We start from the raw sequence: 18923 nt of genomic DNA on the forward strand, positions 1-18923 counted from the left end.
TGATTAAAAATGACAACAGTGATATTATGGCTATGAACCTCGCTGATACTTTTCTCCGTGGCCCCTCATCCCACATGTGGTGCTTGTCATTCAAAGAACCTAACACAACTATGAGTACACTGAAGTGTGGGCAAAGAGCAACACCCTTTTAAAAAGAGGATTTCTTAAGGCCTTCGGACTTCAGGGAGAGGTTGGAAGTGAGGGTTTTCCTATAGACCCTGTCCCTCCTTCGGGCAGCAGCAGTGCTGGGAGCCCCTCCCCGGGATCAACCCACTTTCACCCTCACCAGCCACATGGCTGTGGCCAGCAGACTTGTTCCCACCACTGGCCTCATCAAAGGTCATTATCACTATAGGCCGTGGCCACTCCCTTCCCACGCCCTCTCACTCCATCTTTCCTCTATCCTGTGCACCAGTTTCTCTGAGCTTGAGGACAAACGAAGACCTCTGAGAGTGCCAGTCTTTGCTACAGACACCAATCCAAGACTCGGCCGCTTCTGTAGGAGAGACAATGTTAGTGTCGTGTAGCATATTCTAAGTGGTGGAATTTCCACTGAAAGTCCAGGAGGCTATATTTCCTCAGCACTCAAGCCGTGCACCGACACCACCCCCTTAAGGACCTTGCACTGGGAATGCAAAGTTCTCGAGCTCTCAGGGCTCCTTACATTGCTGCACAGGTTTCCCCTTGTATCTAAACATCATTAGAAGGGCAACAGCTCCAAGAGCTCATTGATCTGTTTATTTAAAAATGCCCCCTCCCCCCAGGGTCTATTTATATAAAAAGGTAACTGTGAAGATAGAGAGTCACAGAGGCTCTCAAAGAGGGGGCTTGGAAAGCCAGCCAGGGAGGGTGGAAGGAAGGCCTGGGCCTGGTCAATTCCGTGCAAGGCTGGCCAAAAAGAGTTAAGAATTCGCCATGCCTGGTCAAAGTCTCTGTGAAAACAAACAGGGTTATCAATTGTCCTTTGACCTGCAGATACTGTTGTGTTGTCAGGAAAAACAGACCCTCCAGTTTGGGGATTTCTGAAAGTCAAACAGGAGAGCCTACTTCCGGGGCAATGGTCTCCTAAATTCTCCAGTGCAGTGCATCCAATGCTAGATTCAGAGATAGAGACTGCAGATAAGAATTGCTTGTTTGTGTTCTTTTTTTTTCTTCTAAAATTAACACACAAAGAAAGAGGATATCCACAAGAGGGAAGAGAATGGGGAAGGAGAAGAGTTCTGCGCAAGCCCTTCTGTTACCTCACTTCAGCTTTTACTTACAGGCTGACAACTCCACCCTGTAAGACAAGGATGCTTGTTAGTGCTTACGTCAATACGTGAGGTAGTATGTTCTTGTTTTCTCTACTAATTCACCTAATTTCTTTGGCAATTTCTATGAAGTGTACTGGATTGTGACATTTGTTTCATAATACTGACACATATTTAAATCACAATTGTGATTTAAATCACAAATGCTTTAAAGAAGGATTTTTATGGATCTTTAATGAAATATGATTTTATAATGATAAGCTAAGTCATGCAGTCTTACTTTCTTAAAAACAACAACAACAACACTCTCACACTTTAATGAACAATAGAACCATCATGGTTTATGTTTCCAAAGTAGAAAAAAGTTTCTCACTTTATGTGTTGACATGTGCTACAGAGTTGTGGGCTGCAAGCCAGAAAGCCCAGGCTCCACCCCCATCTTGCTGTAAATAGCTGACTGGGGCCTCAACGTTCCCATCTGTGAATGGGAAGTGAAACTCCTGCCTATGATGCTAAGAGGCTGTCATCAACGTTATTTACAAAGCTGGAGAGGAAAGTGGCCGTATGCAAATATAAAATCCACATGACAAGTGTGTGTGTGTGTGTGTGTGTGTGTGTGTGTGTGAGTGAGTGTGTGTGTCTGTGTATACACACACACATTTTACATATACAACAATATGAGTAACAGTATTAAATGAGAAATGTTGCTATCGATAAATATTGATTAGTTGAATATTTACAGGACATTCGCTTTCCGAATTCGAAAGGTCTGTGTATTGTATTTGGAATGATTTTCGGAAAAGGAGTTCAAACACCTTCCCCAGCTACTCGTCTCAGTGTCTACAGAGCATAGCGGTGAGCAAGCTGTTCCTTTCACTTAGTCCACTGCTACCTCTGCTGTCAATTCCACGAGCTGAGGCCGAAAGAGCCTGGGTGTAGATATGAACCTGGCCTGGCCTTACCACCTGCTCATTTTGTGTGAAGGGGAGTCAAGTAAGTTACCCTCTGGGCCCCAGGCCCTCTGTCCATTAAACGAGGATAATAATAATACTTAGAGCTATAATAGAATCCATGAAATGTGCTTTATAAGGTAAAGAAAATGCTGATGATTACCACGAAGTCTAAGGTGTCATACTTATAAAAGACAAGATATTAACATTCTAAGATTTGAAGCAATTGATTTACTACAATCAATGCAACCACATAGAAGAATCACACAAAACATAATGCTGAGTGAAAGACACCTGACAACACAGTCCGTTCTGTCTGATTCTACAGAGGGCTTCACGGAGGCTGGATATTCATTTCTTGACCTACGTGTGGTTTACATGGATGTATTCAGTTGTGATCACTCATCAAGCTGTGAGCATAGAATCTATGCCTTATTCTGTATGGACGCTATACTTCCATAAAACGTAAAATTTTTTTATTTAGAAAAATTAGATAACATAGATAAAACAACAACAAAAAAATCTCCAGATGTCCCATCTTCCAGAGATAGCCACTCTTAATCTCTGGATGTAGACCCCTCTAGAATTTTTTCTCTATAGAGGAACACATATTTGACAAAAATGGAAACTATATTTTTTGGTAACCCAATTTTCTCACCAGGCAGTTACGTGTCACTGAGCTCAAGGTCACAGGAGGGGCCGCACAGGTTTAAGTTCTGACTCAGAGCAGACATGGGATGCCTTCCCACTCAGAATCTGTTTCCTCAGCTATAAAATGGAGTAAATGATAATATTTCCCGAAGAGAAAAGTTAAATACCTTAATGCTAGTCCCAATCACTTCTGACCAGTCTCCCTTCTCCCTCCCAAATCCCTTTCCATTCTTGTCTCCACCCAGCAGCATGGACGGGCCCCTGTGAATGTAAATCACACCCACCACTCCATCCGTCCCTTTCTTGAACTCTTCCTCGGCCATGGTACAAGAACAAAATCTATCTCCTAACTTAACCCGTCGGACCTGAGTCCACCTGCTCTGCGTTTGCCTGCCTCCCCAGCAAATGCTGTCAGGCCTCGCTTTCCCTCTCCACCTTCTCAAGCTGCGTGGGCCAGGTCCCCAGCCTGGCTTCCTGGACTGCTCCGCCTCCGCTCCTTCCTGTCGTTGCTGACTTTAGCTTAAAAACCACATCCTTCGAGAGACCTTCCCTGCCCTACCTGCTATTTTCTCTCACAGCATCCTGTTTAGTCCCTTCACAGGTCTTATTACTACATGTAATGACACACTTCTTTGCTGACGTGGGTATTTTCTGTCTCCCCACCACCTGGTAGGCTCAGTGAGAACAGAGAGAAGGAGCCTTTTTGGTTCATTGCTGCATCCCCATCGCCTCCTCCTTAGTAGATGCTCAATAAACACTGGTGGAAGGAGGGAAGACCGGTTCACGTTTCCTCTGGTTTGGTAGCTTGTAAACATGTAGCACCGTGAAATGGCAAGGTAGCTGTCCCATCTTTGTGACCTGCCCATCTGGGCAGCTCTCTCTCTCTGAACTGAGCCTCCCCAGGCCATTTCTGACCCCTCCCATCCCCTATCCCTGAGTTCCCATTTTCTGTTTCACCTTCTGCAGCTCTGAAAGGAAATACTGTTATTTTGCATTGTTTGTTCAGTGTTTGAAGTGTCTCCCTTCACTTTAGGGAACCATGTAGTACATAATCTAGTTTCTTCAAATGGCACTCTGCCTCAAGGGGTGGGAGGGCTTCAGTAAGTATTCTCGATTCAGTATATATTCATTAAATGCCTACCAAGGGCCAGGCACTATGCTAAGCATGCAGGAGACAAAGGTAAACAAACACACAGCATTTCTTAACTTCAAGGAGCTCACAGCCTCGGGAGGGAAGCACATCAGGTCATATTATAGAGCCGGTGCAATGACTTGCTACAAAAAAGACAAAGACAGTCTCAGAGCAGAAGGCTATCTACCCCAGGGTGAGAGAGGAAGATCCGGGCAGGCTTCCTGGAGGACCTGTCATAGGATCTCAGCCAGATAAAAGGGAGGAAGGCATGACAAGCCCGGGGAACCGCAGGAACCAAGATATGGAGCCGAGCAGCGACAGGTTGTGGGTAGGGAAACGGCAGTTTAGTGTTGCTAGAAAACAAACTGCAAGTCAGAAAGTGCTGAAAAATAAGTCAGAGAGATGGTGTGGGCCTGAGCAGGCAGGGGGCTGGAAGTCATGGTTAGAAGCTTGGCCGTTTAGTAGAAGAGATCACTAAAGTTTTAATGGGGGCGTGGGCGGTGGGGCAGGGGTGTGTGGATGTGAGAAGGACACATTTGGAGGCAGGGAGACCGGGGGAAATGTGATGAGGACCTAACCTGGAGCAGAGGTAACAGAGACAGACAGAGTCAGGGACAGTTTCGAGGACCTTTAAGCGGTAAAACTGGTAGGACTTGGTTACTAATTAAGTGTGGGCAGGTTGCCTGAGGTGCTGAGAGAGGAGAGTCAAGAGCTTGGGTGATGCAGTTGTGATGGAATGCCATCAACAAAGAGAATCCCTGGCAAGGCGGTTTGAAGAGCTGGAGAGAGTGGGGTGTGAGTCCTGGGATGTAATGCTCGGCATGGCGACTCCAGTTAATACGGCAGCGCATGTTTGAAAGTTGCTACGCGAGTAGATCTGAAGAGTTCTCATCACAAGAAAAAAAATTTCTGTAACTAGGTGTGGTGACGGATGTTAATTAGACACTGTGGTGATCTTGTCACAATATGTGTAAATATGGATCATTATGTTTACACCTGAAACTGATATAATGTTATATGTCAATTACATCTCAATGAGAAAAATAACCACAGAATTGCTAACTCCTCTTTGGGCAGAAATGGAGTGTGATAGAAATTTAGATACTATTTCCAAGTAAGTCTCCAAGTAAGGCAAAAAAAGAGAACTCATTCATTTCACCCATTAGTAGAAAGCTAAAATAGCAAAATCCATCTTTAAATGTCGTGGGAGAAACACATGGTTTTTAGAACCAGCACATTCAGAGGTATAAAACATACACACACACAGGTTGCCAAAAAAATGTATATGCATTTTAAGAAAGGAAAAAACTGTATTAAAATTGTAATACTCAATATATACCAATAACAAAAGATGAATACAAGTCATGTGTATACATTTTTTTTGCCACCCCTGATATATACACAAAATTTATCTTGATAACTGAGTTTGGGGGGGGTGGGGTCCGTTTAAATGTTACACTGGAAGGTAGTGTCTCATACACCTCACCTGGATCCCAGCCCTAAAAATTAAAACCATCTTAAAGAACTACTATATGAGGTGTGATAAAAAACTATAGTGAATGCTGCTGCTGAGTGCCATCCAACGGAAAGGCAGGGATCTTCAACATGGGAAGCAGTGCATTGAACCTTAGTAACAGTGTGTGACAAGTTTCAACTTGCTCAGTGCAGTCAGTCGGGTCTGAGCTACGATTGAAAGAAGGTGTTTTAAAGTGTGCCATAAATCATGGATCACGAACAACACATTAACATGAAAGGGGCAAAGGGTTGCATCCTCCATCATGACAATGCTCCATGTCACACATCACTTCTGGTATGGCAATTTCTGTCAAATAAAAACATTACAGTGTGTCCTCATCCACCTTATTCACCAGATCTGGAACTGTGCGATGTCTGGCTCTTCCCCAAAGTCAAATGACCATGAAAGGAAAACGTTTTGAATCGATTCAGGACATCGAGGCAGACACAACAACGAAACTAAAGACACTCACAAAAGAGGACTACTTCAGAAAGTGGCAAGAAAGATGGGATAAGTGTGTTCGAAGCAAGAGGGAGTATTTTGAGGGGGATTAATGGCAATGTGTCTTTTACTGTAGTAATTTAAAAAAAAAAATTTAAACATTCACTGTACTTTTTGATCACACCTCAACAATTGTAGGATTTGAGGCACTAAGGCAAAGCATCCCACACAAAAATCTCCTGGACCAATATGCAAATTTTCACCAGCTCTAATTTATGACATATGATCATTGTTGCTCCCTCTCTCTCTCTCTCTACATGCACGTATAAACTCATACATACACAGTCCCCCTTTACAGTCCTTTATTAAAATGTCAACATTTCCAGTATGTATTATAGTAATAGCTAACTATGCTGAACACCTTTCTGCATTATGTCGTGTAATCCATGAAACACCTCTGCATCAGAGGTATTTTTAGTCCCACTTTATGATAAGCAAACTGAGACTCAGAGAGGTTAAGAGGTAACTGCAGCTTCGAGGGCTACCGCTGTCATACTAATGTGACTTAACTGCCTGGAGCAAGTATACCTCTGTTATACTTCATGTCACTTAACCGCCAGGAGAGGTAAAATGTGAATGCTAATCGCCTATATTGCCTAGTTCTATTTAAGGATTAAACAAGACAATAGACTAGAATTACTCAGCTCAGCGCCTGGCACACAGCAAGTGTTTCATATATTTATGATGATGATGATGATGATGCAATTCGCCAAAGGTCAATAGATGCTAGGAGACGATGTAACGCTGCTACTGAACCCCCAGAATTCCTTCCTCTAGAGGCAGGGTCTCAACCCTAGAGAGATGGGAAGATAAAAGGTAAAGGGTATCTTAAATAAAGTATGACTGATTTTTGAACTACCACAGATACTATTTTCAAAATGTCCCATTGCCCTGACCTTTCTCACCCACCGAGCTATGTGGCAGCAGGGAGGGCCCCCTGTGCCATCTAGAAGCAGAGCCCAGGGAGTCAGCCCCCCGCCTGCTACCAGAATTCCAGTCCTACCGTCCAGCCTGCTTTGGCAAACAGTGCCATTTCCACCTCACCCCTTAAATGGCTGTTTCACAATTGCAAACTGTACAATTCATATATTTCCCCTGCTACTCTCCTACTGCCCTCTCACCCACCGACACACTTTTGTTTTTCCAGTCCGGACTCCACATTTAATCATTTAGTCATAAGCTTTTCTTTCTTTTTTTTTTTTTAAACATCTCCTTTGCTTAAATTCTTTTCAGTTCCTAAGAGCACAAGAAACTAAACTAAATGTAAATCAGCCTCTCGGCCCCTCACTCGTCACCCTGAGTGACAGCCCGTCTGCTCCAACGGGCCTCTAGTTGTCTCAAGTTCCCTCTCAATTATCTCTTCTCTCCAGCGCCATCAGTTTCTCCCTCTGTCTATCAGTCTTACGGGTGTACAACTCATTGCCAAGGTCCTATCTTTACAAAAACGCTTTGATCCTAAATTCTCCTCCGGTTGCACTCCATCGCTTCACTGACCCTCCCAGGAAAACTGTCCACATGTTTATCTCTCTTTCTCTTTTTAACCTACTCCAGTTGGCCAGAGCCCCTTCCTTTCCTCAAAACTGCTCGTTCAAGGTGGGCAGAGACAATACGCTGCCGTATAAAACAGCCATCTCTCTGCCCTGGCTTGACCGGCCTTCTCAGCAGCACTGGGCCAGGGTGACCACTCCGACTTGAGCACCATCTTTTCATGGCTTCTGGGGTTTTCCGTTGGCCACTTACTGTCTGGCTCCTCCTCGCCCACTGAACCTCTGAATTTTGGTGGATCCCAGTTGCATGAGTTTGCTAGGGCTGCTGTGACAAAGTACCACGGACAAGGCAGCTTAAACAACAGTGTATTGCCTCACAGTTTTGAATGATAAAAATGGGAGAGTAAGGGAATGATCGATATTCCCTAACTCATAAGTTCTGTGTCAATGCAAATTTCTTTTCACTGGCACGATGTCCCTTTGCTATGTCTTTTAAATCTGTTTGCCTGTCGCCTCCCATGGATGGCAAAGACTATGTCTTCTAGTTCCCTTTATCCCTGCAACTGACAATGGAAGTAGTAGTTGACTGAATAATTAATTGACAACATTTATAGAGCACAAACCTTTTTTTAGGATAATTTAAAGACAGGGATTTAAAAATAAATAAAACATGGTGGTTTTCAAGGAGCTCAAGGTGACACAATTTTTTTTCTTCTTAAAAAGAGTGTCTTGTTGAATGTAAAACTAAATTTGGTTTAATATTCGTTATACTTTTCATAGAAATAAATGAACAAATCATTAAAAATTTCTTCTGCAGACCATGAAGGGGACATAATTTTGTCAGTAAATCGGCTGATCTGCCAATCAGACTCTGGCTGTTGGTGCAATCAGTCCACCTTGCTCCTTGGCTGACAGGCAAGGCTGTTGGTTCCAGTCCTGCTGTGTGTACTTATGGGGGACCAGTGTCCCCACAGTGGGACATTTGAATCTGAATGCAAGTTATAGGGTGGGCAGGCTCACTTTAAAAAGCATGCGCCTTTAAAGTTCTGGCATTGGATCTCCTGTTCCATGCTCTGCAATGAAATCAAAGCTTGCTTTGGCCTTGACTTTAGCTTTGGTCTAATAATAGTCTGATAGGTATGCCTACAGCAGTTTTTTTTTTTTATTTAACTTGTCCCCTTTAATGACAGGAACACAAAGTCTTTGAATTTCTTGGCATCTGTGAGGTGAGTCATGCACATTATAGACGCAGGAATGGAAAGAGGAATGACTTGCATAAAGCCAGACAGCAAGTCCAAGCATATAGCAGATCCAGCACCACAAGGCCGCCTGGGTCTCTGCCGTCTTCTCGTCCCTCCACCATGCCTGGTATAGATATCAGCCGAGAAAAGAAGCGATGGCCCACCGAGAGAAGAAGAGACAGAAGTCTAGAGTTCCCTGCATTTGAAAGGGTAAAGGCAGACCCAGGCAGCATTTAGGTTCTGTCCAGTTGGGATGAAGAAATACAAGCAGTAGGTTTCCTCCTTCTCACCTGTTCCCGTCCCCCTTGGCCTCTGAAAGTCAGCCAGCCCTCCTTCTCCAGTAAATGTGTGCTGGATTCTGGGCAAAACAATGTTACCATAAAAACAGAAAAGGTGAACCATGGCATTGCTTCTAATCGCCCAAACGGTGTTGGACTCTAAGCTAGAAAATATGTAACTTTGCCTTTTCCCGTTAGAGATGGAGAAATTTTACTTGTCAGCCATAGAAGTTCTCCCACTTTCTTAGGTATAATGGGAGTTAGCAAAAGCATCCATCATCTACTGTACACCTGTGTGAGCCAGCTACCACTGGCCATTTTGTATGGTCTCATTCAATCCTCACGACCACAAATATTTAGCGAGCAACTACCATGCCAGACACCGCGATGGGGGCAGGAGATGCAAAAAATAAATCGGGCACAGGTCCTGCTCTCCAGAGTTGTATAGTCTAGTACGGAAGGTATAATAACGAGCAAGTAATTATGCTACAATATTATAAGGGCAAAGAGATAAGTCCAGATGGCTATGGGCGCATGTAGAAGGAGACCCCACCCCAGTTTTTGGTGGCCACGGAAGTCTTATTATAGGAAGTAAAGTCCAAGCACTATGCCATGCAAATTATTGTCTCCAGAATTATCTCTGAGCCTCATAGAGTTTGTGGAAGACAGAACACTGGCTCCAAAGATGCCCACTTCCTTATCCCAGAACCTGTGACTATTACCTTCTTTGTCAAAGGGGACTTTGTTGGTGTGGTTAAGTTAAACATCTTGAGATAGGCAATTATCTTGGGCTGTCTGGGTGGGCCCAATGCAATCACATGTAATCCCTTGTATGAGGGAAGCAAGAAGGTAAAAATCAGTAATAGGAGATGTGATGATAGAAGCAAGAGGTTGGGGTGATGAGAAGAAGGGGTCACAAGCCAAGGAACCCAGGTAGCCTCTAGAAGCTGGAAAAGGAAAGGAAATGGGTTCTCCTTTAGAGCCTCCTGAAGGAACCCACCCTGCCCACACTTGGTTTTAATCTGTAAGACTCATTTTGACTTATTAAAACTGTAATAGAATAAATTTGTGTTGTTTTAAGCCACTAGGTTTGTGGTAATTTGTTATAGCAGCAATAGGAAACGAATACAGATTTTAAATAATAACTCGCCCAATGTCACAAGTCAGATAAGATGAAGCAAGGATTAAAACCAAGAGTGATATCAATTATATTTCAGTAAAACAGGAACATAAACCCAAGACAATATTCCAAAGCCCAGGTGGCCTTTTTCCAAAGCTTACGTTACTGTGTACAAAACTCCTTGCTATTTGCTTGGTATGTTCTAAAGAGCTTGTCTGCCAGTCTCCTTCCCTCCTCTCTTGCCTAAGGCACAGTGTGTACTTATGGAGACGGAAAGTAGTGATAGATGCTAAAATGCTGGGATGCTAGACAGAGGTCAAAAGCCATGGATCGATGCACAGTTATTGGAATAGTGCAGGGGAAGGAGAACTGGATTTAGTTAAGAAACTCTGGCTCTAGTCCTAGTCCCGGAACTCACTAGCTCTTTTGAGCAAACCCTTTCACTTTTCTGGGCCTCATGTTGCTCCTCTGCAGAACAGGCCTTAAGCTTGATGGCTTTGATGGTCTTGCAGTGTTAACATCTCACAATTTCTCAAGACTGCCAGTGTGTTCTGTGCCTCCCCCACGCAGCACACAGTCCGAAGCCATTAAACGCCTAATGGGAGCTCAGTCTTAGCAACTGGGAGGCCAACTCATTTATTATTTAACCACGGAAAAGGAAAGAACCCTCTCTTCTTCCAGAGGGGCCAGCATTAGCAGAGATCATGTTAAGGTCCCTGAGTTTCAGACAGTCTGCAGATCAAGCTGGAAGATTAATCAGCAACAGGCAAAATTGAAAAGAATGATCTTAGTTTGTAAATTCTGTCATTGCGCATAAAGTGTAATTTGAATGGTTCAAGATGAAACATAATTCTAGTTAATTTCGGAAATGGCCATACTCCATGTTCTCTGGTGCCAGCGCCTGAAAGGGGAGCGGGAAATGCAATCTGGATCTTTGGCAAATGATCTTAGGGGCCTCAGCATGCCAGGTCAAGGCTGTCTCAGATTATGTGTTCAAATTAAATGTCAATTTGGTAACCTGGAGTGATTCTGAGACTCTAGCTATGCTGGAGTGATACCCTTTGGGTTCCAGGCAACCTTAATGAGAACACCTGGCCTGTCACAGCTTTGCATCTTCAAAGCATGGAAGCCACAGCACCAATTCCCCTCCACCTTTCTGTGCTGGCCCCAGGTGCTATTCTGTGAACGCTGCTGTTGTTACCCAAAATGCGTCCTCGACATTTCTCTGCTTTCTGCACTGCAGATGCCGTGGACACTCAGGAAACATTGATTATTAACCCGACCGATGGGCAAATAGCAAACAGTCGCATGGTCTTAAAGTACTTCCCTTTCTTGGCCTCTCTGTATGGCACTCGACATTATGAGCATTCTCTTCTCAAAGGTGTTTCCACTTTATTCTGTGATGCGCTACTCCGTCCCCTCCCCTTCCTGGCTGCTCCTGCTGAGTCTCGCCTCTGGCTTCTCTTCTGCCCTTGCCTGCTTACCCTTAGCCTTCCATGTTCATACTGAGTTCCCAACTCTCTCCTCTTCACAACGCCTTCCTCGGTCACCTCGTCCAACAGTGTTGGAGCAAAACCCTGACGTGGACCGCTCTGGACTCTACAGAGAGTGCTGAGCCCTCTCGCCAGCCTCAGTTTCCACAGACTGAAGGTGCTGGGGTCACAGAGCCCAGGCCCAATCCCATCTCTGCCCCTCGGAACAGCTGTGTGAATGTGGACAACTGACTTAAGCCTCAGTTTCTTTATCTATAAAATGGGGAGAATCATAGAACCTACCTCATAGCAAGTATTAAAGAAGTGACTTTTGTAAAGTGATTGGCACATAACAATCACATAAGGCATGTTATCTGTTTTCTTATTTGAGTAACTGAGCTTTTAAACTTATATACTCTGTTAGCAGATTCAATGTCTACCCCTCCTCCCTAAAAACCAAAACAAAACACAAAACATCACATGACCCCTTTCATGATTCCTACTTCCATTAGAGGTAATCCCTGCCTTCCCACTTTCTAGACCCAAGAGTTGGGAGTCAACTTTGAGCCTTTCTCTCCTTTGTCCCGTTAGCGAAAGAACTGCCACATCCTGCCTCTCCATTAAAATCTGGCTCTTCCTCCCCAGTAGCCTAATTTACTTTGATTATTGTCAAGTTTCCCTAATCAATCTCCCTTACTCAAGTTTTTCTTGCTGCCAATTCATCCTGTATCTTGTAGACATGCTTATCCTGGCACAGAGCAGTAATTGCACGTTTCCCTGGTCCTAACAAACTTCCACTGACTCACCCCTTCTCTTGAATAAAAGCCATGTCCTCAGTGTAACGTTCAAGTTCCTACAGAGCAAGGTTGGGGCTGGGTACAGCCAGTGTGAAGGGGGAGAGGACTGCACGAGGAGGTGTCGTCAGCCTGGGGTGGGGAAATGTGAGTCACTCAGTTGTTCTCAGCCAGTGGCAGAGAGTATAAAAAAAGAATGGAAACTATTCTAAATAGCAAAAATATCAAAAATCATATGGGCACGAATAACATTCAATCAGAAATATTTATCAAGCATCTAAGTGTCAGACACTATGGCTGGGTGTTGGGAACATAGCATGAGGGTGACACAATCTTTGCTCTCAAGAATTTGTTATGGTCAGAGAGGGAGAAGGGTAAATCTATGGGCTTTTATCACAGCATGAAAACCGCTGTGCTGTGCTGTGCTGTGCTGTGGGAGCATGCAGAATGGCACCCACACACGCAGGGGTGGGGGTGGCAGACAGGGGGAAAGCTGCTAGGAGGAAATGACGTCTCAGTGAGACAGAAGCATGAGGAATCACTTGGCCAAGTGAGGGTGGAAAGGTAAGGGTGAGGAGGGGGTGTTTCAGGATGAGCGTGTGCCATGGGCCCACCAGGAGACAGAGAGACCTTGGGGCACTGGTGCAGTAGGTCTCAGGCCTCGCTGGGGGCGGAAGGGAGGGCCAGTGAGAGACGAGGCTGAAGAAGCAAGCAGGGGATGGATTATGAACTTTCTTGACCTTGATAAAAGGGTTGGATTTTATCCTGGGGGTCAGGGGTAGCCACTGACACGATTTAAGCAGGGGAATGGTCTTATCAGATTTTCTTTATTCTCAGAAGCTGAGAAAAAGGCGAGGATTTTAGTTGGAAAGAGGCGAAGTATATCACTAACTAGAACTCAAAAAAGTTCAGTAACTCTGTTTCAACAACTGAAACAATTTCAATTTCAAGACACTTAATTGAACTTGGTTCTGTACCTCTGACCCTCACAGTTTATAAGTAACAAAGGAAGTCATCACCTGATTTACCTGCCGTTGTCTAGATAATATTAACTAGGATCCTAATTATAGGATGTCACAGTCAGAAAGGACCTCAGCTGGGGTCTGCTTGAAAATAAAGGCATCTGTGCACTGAATGGTGGGTCCTTGCTTTTTCTTTTGGTTTGCTGTTGAAATTTAGTGTCGTCTGTTTCTATGACCCTGAGTGAATAAAACCACCCAAGGTGGAGGCATGACGCCTGGGAGGGCCCGAAGACACATGAGGCCTGGCCTTGCCCAGCACCCCCTCCTCAGGGGGACAAGGTCACGGGGTGCTCTCCACTACAAGGCTGAAGCAGAGTCACTAGGGAAGAGAAGACAGTGAGCGGGAGGGTCAGGCATCCTGGGGGGGAGGGCACTCACTATAGTGTTAATAGATGCTGCCCCCTTTAGCCCAGTTTTGAAAGAAGAGATATAATCTCCCCCCCAGGCCCAGACTCCAAGGCTGGTTGAATAGAAGTTGGTCCTATGCAGCATATGTCCTTAGAAAACAATCTATCTTGATGGCTTAGTCATTCCAGGGACAGAAAAGAGTGTTAGTCACAGAGTGGAGATGACTTAGTTTGACTATTTCCACAATGAAGATGAAAGACACGGCTCCCAAAACCTCAAACACTTTTTAAGGTCACTGGAAATGTCAGCGTCACCATTATCTTGCAATGACAGCTGTCACCAATCTGGGGACATCTCTCAACGTGAGTTAACACTATAGAGTGCACTTACATCTCAGAAAGCAGCTGCATTTTTATTCCGTCTGTATACCGGTGAGGTTTCATATACAAGCAATACCGTACAGCGCAGGCTCTGTGAGAGACCTGCCTGGGTTCATAGTCTGGAAGCACCACGTATCTGCTGGGTAACTTTGAGCAAGTTACTTAACCTCTCTGTTAAGGAGACCCTGGCTCCTCACATCTAAAATGAAGCTAAAGAGAGCTATTAGGTTGGTGCTAAAGTAATTGCGGCTTTTGCAATTACTTTTACCCTTTTAAACTGCAATTACTTTTGCACCAACCTCATACCTTACAGATGTGTTGTGAGGATTAAAAGAGGCAATTCATGTAAAGTGCTTAGCATGGTAAATGTTTCAGAAAGAAACTGTTTTTTTACTCACGGATTTCTGGTGTTCTACTGGGACGCAGTCACACAGGGAAATGAAGTCACAGGGAGGGACAAACACCCCTGTAAGTGTGAGCTCTGACTGTTATCACCCTTCCAGCCACAATTTTAAACCATTGTGTTCACCTGTCGCCCCGCTGATGGTGTCAGTTACGACAGTCTGGCTGAGTGATGCCAACCTAATATTTTACTTCTTCTAGGATTTACCTGCTCTTGTGGTTTCTCCACTTTTCAGTTAGGGACAAGTCACCCTTTTTTTTTTTTTATTAACTTCAGTTGAAATCGGCCTGCACACATTCACAGGATAGCAACGGCAAAGCTCTTAGCCCGAGCGGAATGAGGCAGCCGCGGCCCTCGTCCACCCTGGGCCGATTTTGCAGGTCCCTGTACAGTTTGCTCAGCACCGTCTCACAGACTCTCCCTCTTCAGCATCCGTTCTTTGCCAAGAACACTCACACTTATTTTTCCTCCTCTAATCCTTCTGCCACTTCCTATTTTCCCTAAATTCTTGGGCTCCCCTCCTCAACGTAGGAGACACTGACCATGGGATTTGTACACAAACCACTATGGATCCCAGAGGGAAGACTGAAATCAAAGGCAAAATGACACCCCCACGACTCTAGCATCTTCCTCCCCATAGTCACAAATTACATTTACGAATTTAGCCAATCATCTGTTACAGCAGACAGAACAGGGCACAGGGCCACGGGAGGGAGGGAAGGAGGAAGTGCGGAAAACAAAGGAAGGAGGAGATGAGCTCATTCTTAAGACAAGGTGCAGATACAGCTCATTGTAATAGATTATAACACCATTAGCATCGCAGGCGGGGAAAAGTCTCCACCCCCTGTGTTGCCATGACAGTTCTGACAAGAGCCAAGTTAAAACAAGGGAATCCTACCTCCCCATGGGAAGGAGTAGTCAGCAGGGAATGCCTGCCAACACCACCCCTAAATCTTGACTATTTTGCGCCCTCATTTGAATAAAATCCTAAGCCTCTGTGCTTCTGAGCAGTTGCCCTTCTCCTGGCCTGCCCACTCCCAACATTTTGGGAGTGTACTATTTCCTTTTAATAAATCCACTGCTTGCTCGCCCTTGTTCGCGTGGCTTATTCGTACATCCTGGAATGCCTTCCTGCAATGATACAAGAACCCTCGTCTTCGGTAACACATTTACCATCTACTCAGCACTCAGAGTGGGTCAGGCAAGGTGCTGGGACAGGTCCAAAGGGGAAAGACATGGGCTGAGGCTCGAAGAGCTCCGACTAATAGGGGCCCTGGCGGCAGACACACAAGGACTTGCTGAAGGCTGCCCTGAACCTGACAAGCAGAGCGCAAGGGGCTGTGGGAACAGGATGGAAAACGCATCGTCCAGAGTGCGTTTGCATTTTAGTGTTTGTTTACTTCCTTTTCCTTAATGAAGCAGCTGGAAGACGTCCTTGTCATCTTCTTTCCTGGTGTCACAGGGCGCCCAGTCTTTGTCTACACTGCCCAGCAGGAGCCCCTCCCTGAGCGCTCCATGTCCCGCAGCTAGGTAGGGACTAGGGAACCAGGACGCAGTTGTACCAGCAGAACCCAAGTGCCTCCTGACTTCTTTGCCCAGGTGTGGTGAGTTCAAACTCAGGTTTCATCCCAATAGAGCAACGGACATCTGCCAATGAAAAAGCACATGCTTTTTGGAATGCACATACTGTGCTAAGCACTTCGTACAATTTCTCTCTTTTAATTCTCAGAAGAAATCTATGAGGTAGATATTATCTCCAAGTTAGACATGAGGAGCCAGCGGCACAGAGAGGTTAAGTAACTTGCTCAAAGTCACACAGCTAATAAGTGCTGGTTCCAGACTATGAACCCAGGCAGGTCTCTCACAGAGCCTGCACTATACAATATTGCTTGCCCATGAAATCTCACCATTATACAGATGAAATTTAAACAGAGAGAGATAGTTTATTCACTTATTAGATTGGCAAAGAGTAGGAAGCTGAGGTTGAGGAGGGCTTGGAGAAGGTTGTTCTCAGTTGCGCCATGTAGAAAAGGTGAAGATATCCTTCCTCCTCTCATAACAGAAGTCAGAATTTGTTCAGGTCACCACCTCTCTCCAGCTCCTGAATGGAATTCAAGTATTTTAAGCCAGTGCTTTTCAGACTGTAACATTCAGTCTGTTAGGTAGGTCACAACCAGTGTCTTTCTAAAAAATGAAATCCAATAAAAATAGTGTATTGTACCTTTCACCTGGAGTTATGATAAATGTCTTTATTATTTAAGCCCATTTGTCCTGGGGTTATTGTTCTTTTGCAGCTGAAAGCATCCTGGATGGTTTACCATCCTGGATGGTAGTTCTGGAGGGCAATCTGACTACATGTGTCCAAATTTAACTAAACATACTCAGCAATATCACTTCTAGGAATATGACTCAAAGAAGGAGCTCTAAGAAGGAAACTCAAAGAAGGAAATGGCTGAACAGATCGTGTAAAAGCTTGTTCAGCGAATCAATATTTTTAATTACAAAAAAATAGAAATGAACTAAATAATCATCAATAAAAATTACATAAGCTATTTTGCATTTCCGATTCTATAGAATGGAATGTGATACAGCCAGGAATATGATGAGATGTAGACAGCAGTGCATTGTTCATTCTGTCTTAGCATAAAAGACACTAACAGAAAATTAGTCAAGCCATTGAGTTCAATGAGAAGTTAAGACGCCTGTGGTTTTCGCAACCACTGATGTATAATTAATAGACGTAAAGAGCATCACTAGATGCTAAAGCCATTGGGTCAAAGGTTGTAGAAGCAGGATGTTTGCAGGGTCTCAGGGGAGCACCCCTGAGGTTCCTGATTGATTTCACTGGGGAAGGAGCACTGACAGTGGAGGCATCTGGCAGATGCCACAGTAGCCAAGTCATCAGACTTTGACATCCCAACAATGAGACAGACCTGACACCACAAGTGACATGATGCCCTGTGAAGTACCACCACCACTAAGGTTGTGCCTTTGTCTGAAAGATTGAACTGGAATCGAGTCAAAAGAAAACAGACAAAGTCAGGTTGTAGGGCAGTCTACAGACAATTGGCTCGAATTCTTTAAAAAGGTCCATGTCACAAAAGGAAACAAAAAAAGACAGGAGAGAATATTCTAGAACAGCTCTGTCCAATGGAAATATAATGCAAGCCCCATATGTAATTAAAAATTTTTAAACGGCCACGTTAAAAAGTAGAGAGACAGGTAAAATTAACTTTAATAATACATTGCTGGATTAGCTCAATATATTCTGTATATTATCATTTCAACATGCAATTGATATACAGAGTTACAAATGAGATAATTACCTTCTTTGTGTGTGTGCCAAGTCTTTAGTACAATCAGTCTGGACCGACCGCAGTTCAAGTGCTTAATAGCCTCATATGGCAAAGACTTCCATATTGGGTGGCACAGTTCTAGATTAAAGAGAACTAAAGAGACATAACAACCAAATGAAATGTGCGATCCTGTATGGGAACAAATAAAATGGCTACTAGAGAGACTATGGGGATAACTGGGGGAGTTTAAGTAGGGACTGTATGTTAGACAATATTATTGTACATATGTTACAGTCCTTGGTAATTACAGTACTTAGTTATATAGAAGAATGGCATTATTCTTAGGAGACACGAATATGCTAAGGTCCTTAGGCATAGAGTATGATGTTTGCAACTTACTTTCAAATGGTTCAACAAATTCTAGGTAGACCATAAGTAGATAAATAGAGATCGAGGTAGAGATAGACCTAGAGAGAGAGAGAGCAATGTTAGTAATTGGTGAACCTAGAAGATGGATTTTCAGATGTTTATTGTACTTTCTTTCCAACTTTTTCAAAGTTTGAAAGGTCTGAGAGAAAAAAATAGGTTCCCATAATGATCATGACATCTTATATCTCTTTATAATTTACAGTGTCTTTTCAAAATAATTTACAGTGATCATTTCAAAAGTCCACAGAGGAAATATATGGTGTGTTTTATCTTAATTTTATAGTGAACAAAAACATTTCTTGGTACATACACTCTCTAGTTCCCACAAGCACTCAGAGGCAGATAGAGCCGCTCCCATTCACGGAGGCTGACAGCTGAGCCTGGGAAATCAGGGGACTGTCAGCGTCCCCAGTGAGCAAGCCCCAGAGGTGGGGTTTGAACGCATCTCTGTCCCACTCTGGGGACTGAGCTTGTTTCTCTCTTTGAATCCTGTTTGTAAGTCCTGTTTTATAGATGTAGAAATGGAAGCCCAGAGACATTAACTAAATTGTACAAAGTCACAAAGCTACAAACGGGCAAAGCCAGAATTCGAGCCCAGATTTCAGTCTCGATTCCAGGGCTCTTTTGTCACAGCACCCAAGCTACCTGTGGAA

At 44.1% G+C, this 18923-nt stretch overlaps 2 long non-coding RNA genes across 5 annotated transcripts in view; one reads left to right on the forward strand and one right to left on the reverse strand.

Moving 5' to 3' along the window:
- Positions 1-1006: 1006 nt before the first annotated feature.
- On the forward strand, positions 1007-5962 carry LOC141567868 (uncharacterized). The gene is made up of 3 exons (XR_012490804.2): positions 1007-1323; positions 1993-2105; positions 5855-5962. It is a non-coding gene; the product is annotated as an uncharacterized LOC141567868 (long non-coding RNA).
- The window catches only part of LOC109455420 (uncharacterized), a 36620-nt gene continuing 22952 nt past the window's right edge, over positions 5256-18923 (reverse strand). For all 4 annotated transcript variants that reach the window (XR_012490801.2, XR_012490798.2, XR_012490800.2 and 1 more), the window contains 4 exons: positions 18241-18308; positions 17872-17994; positions 15946-16192; positions 5256-6793 (listed from right to left, as the gene is read on the reverse strand). This is a non-coding gene — a long non-coding RNA (uncharacterized LOC109455420). The remainder of the gene's footprint in view (positions 6794-15945; positions 16193-17871; positions 17995-18240; positions 18309-18923) is intronic.

Source organism: Rhinolophus sinicus, chromosome 6 (assembly GCF_057876585.1).
Source record: "Rhinolophus sinicus isolate RSI-liver-muscle chromosome 6, RSI-T2T, whole genome shotgun sequence".
NCBI classification, from domain to species: Eukaryota; Metazoa; Chordata; class Mammalia; order Chiroptera; family Rhinolophidae; genus Rhinolophus; species Rhinolophus sinicus.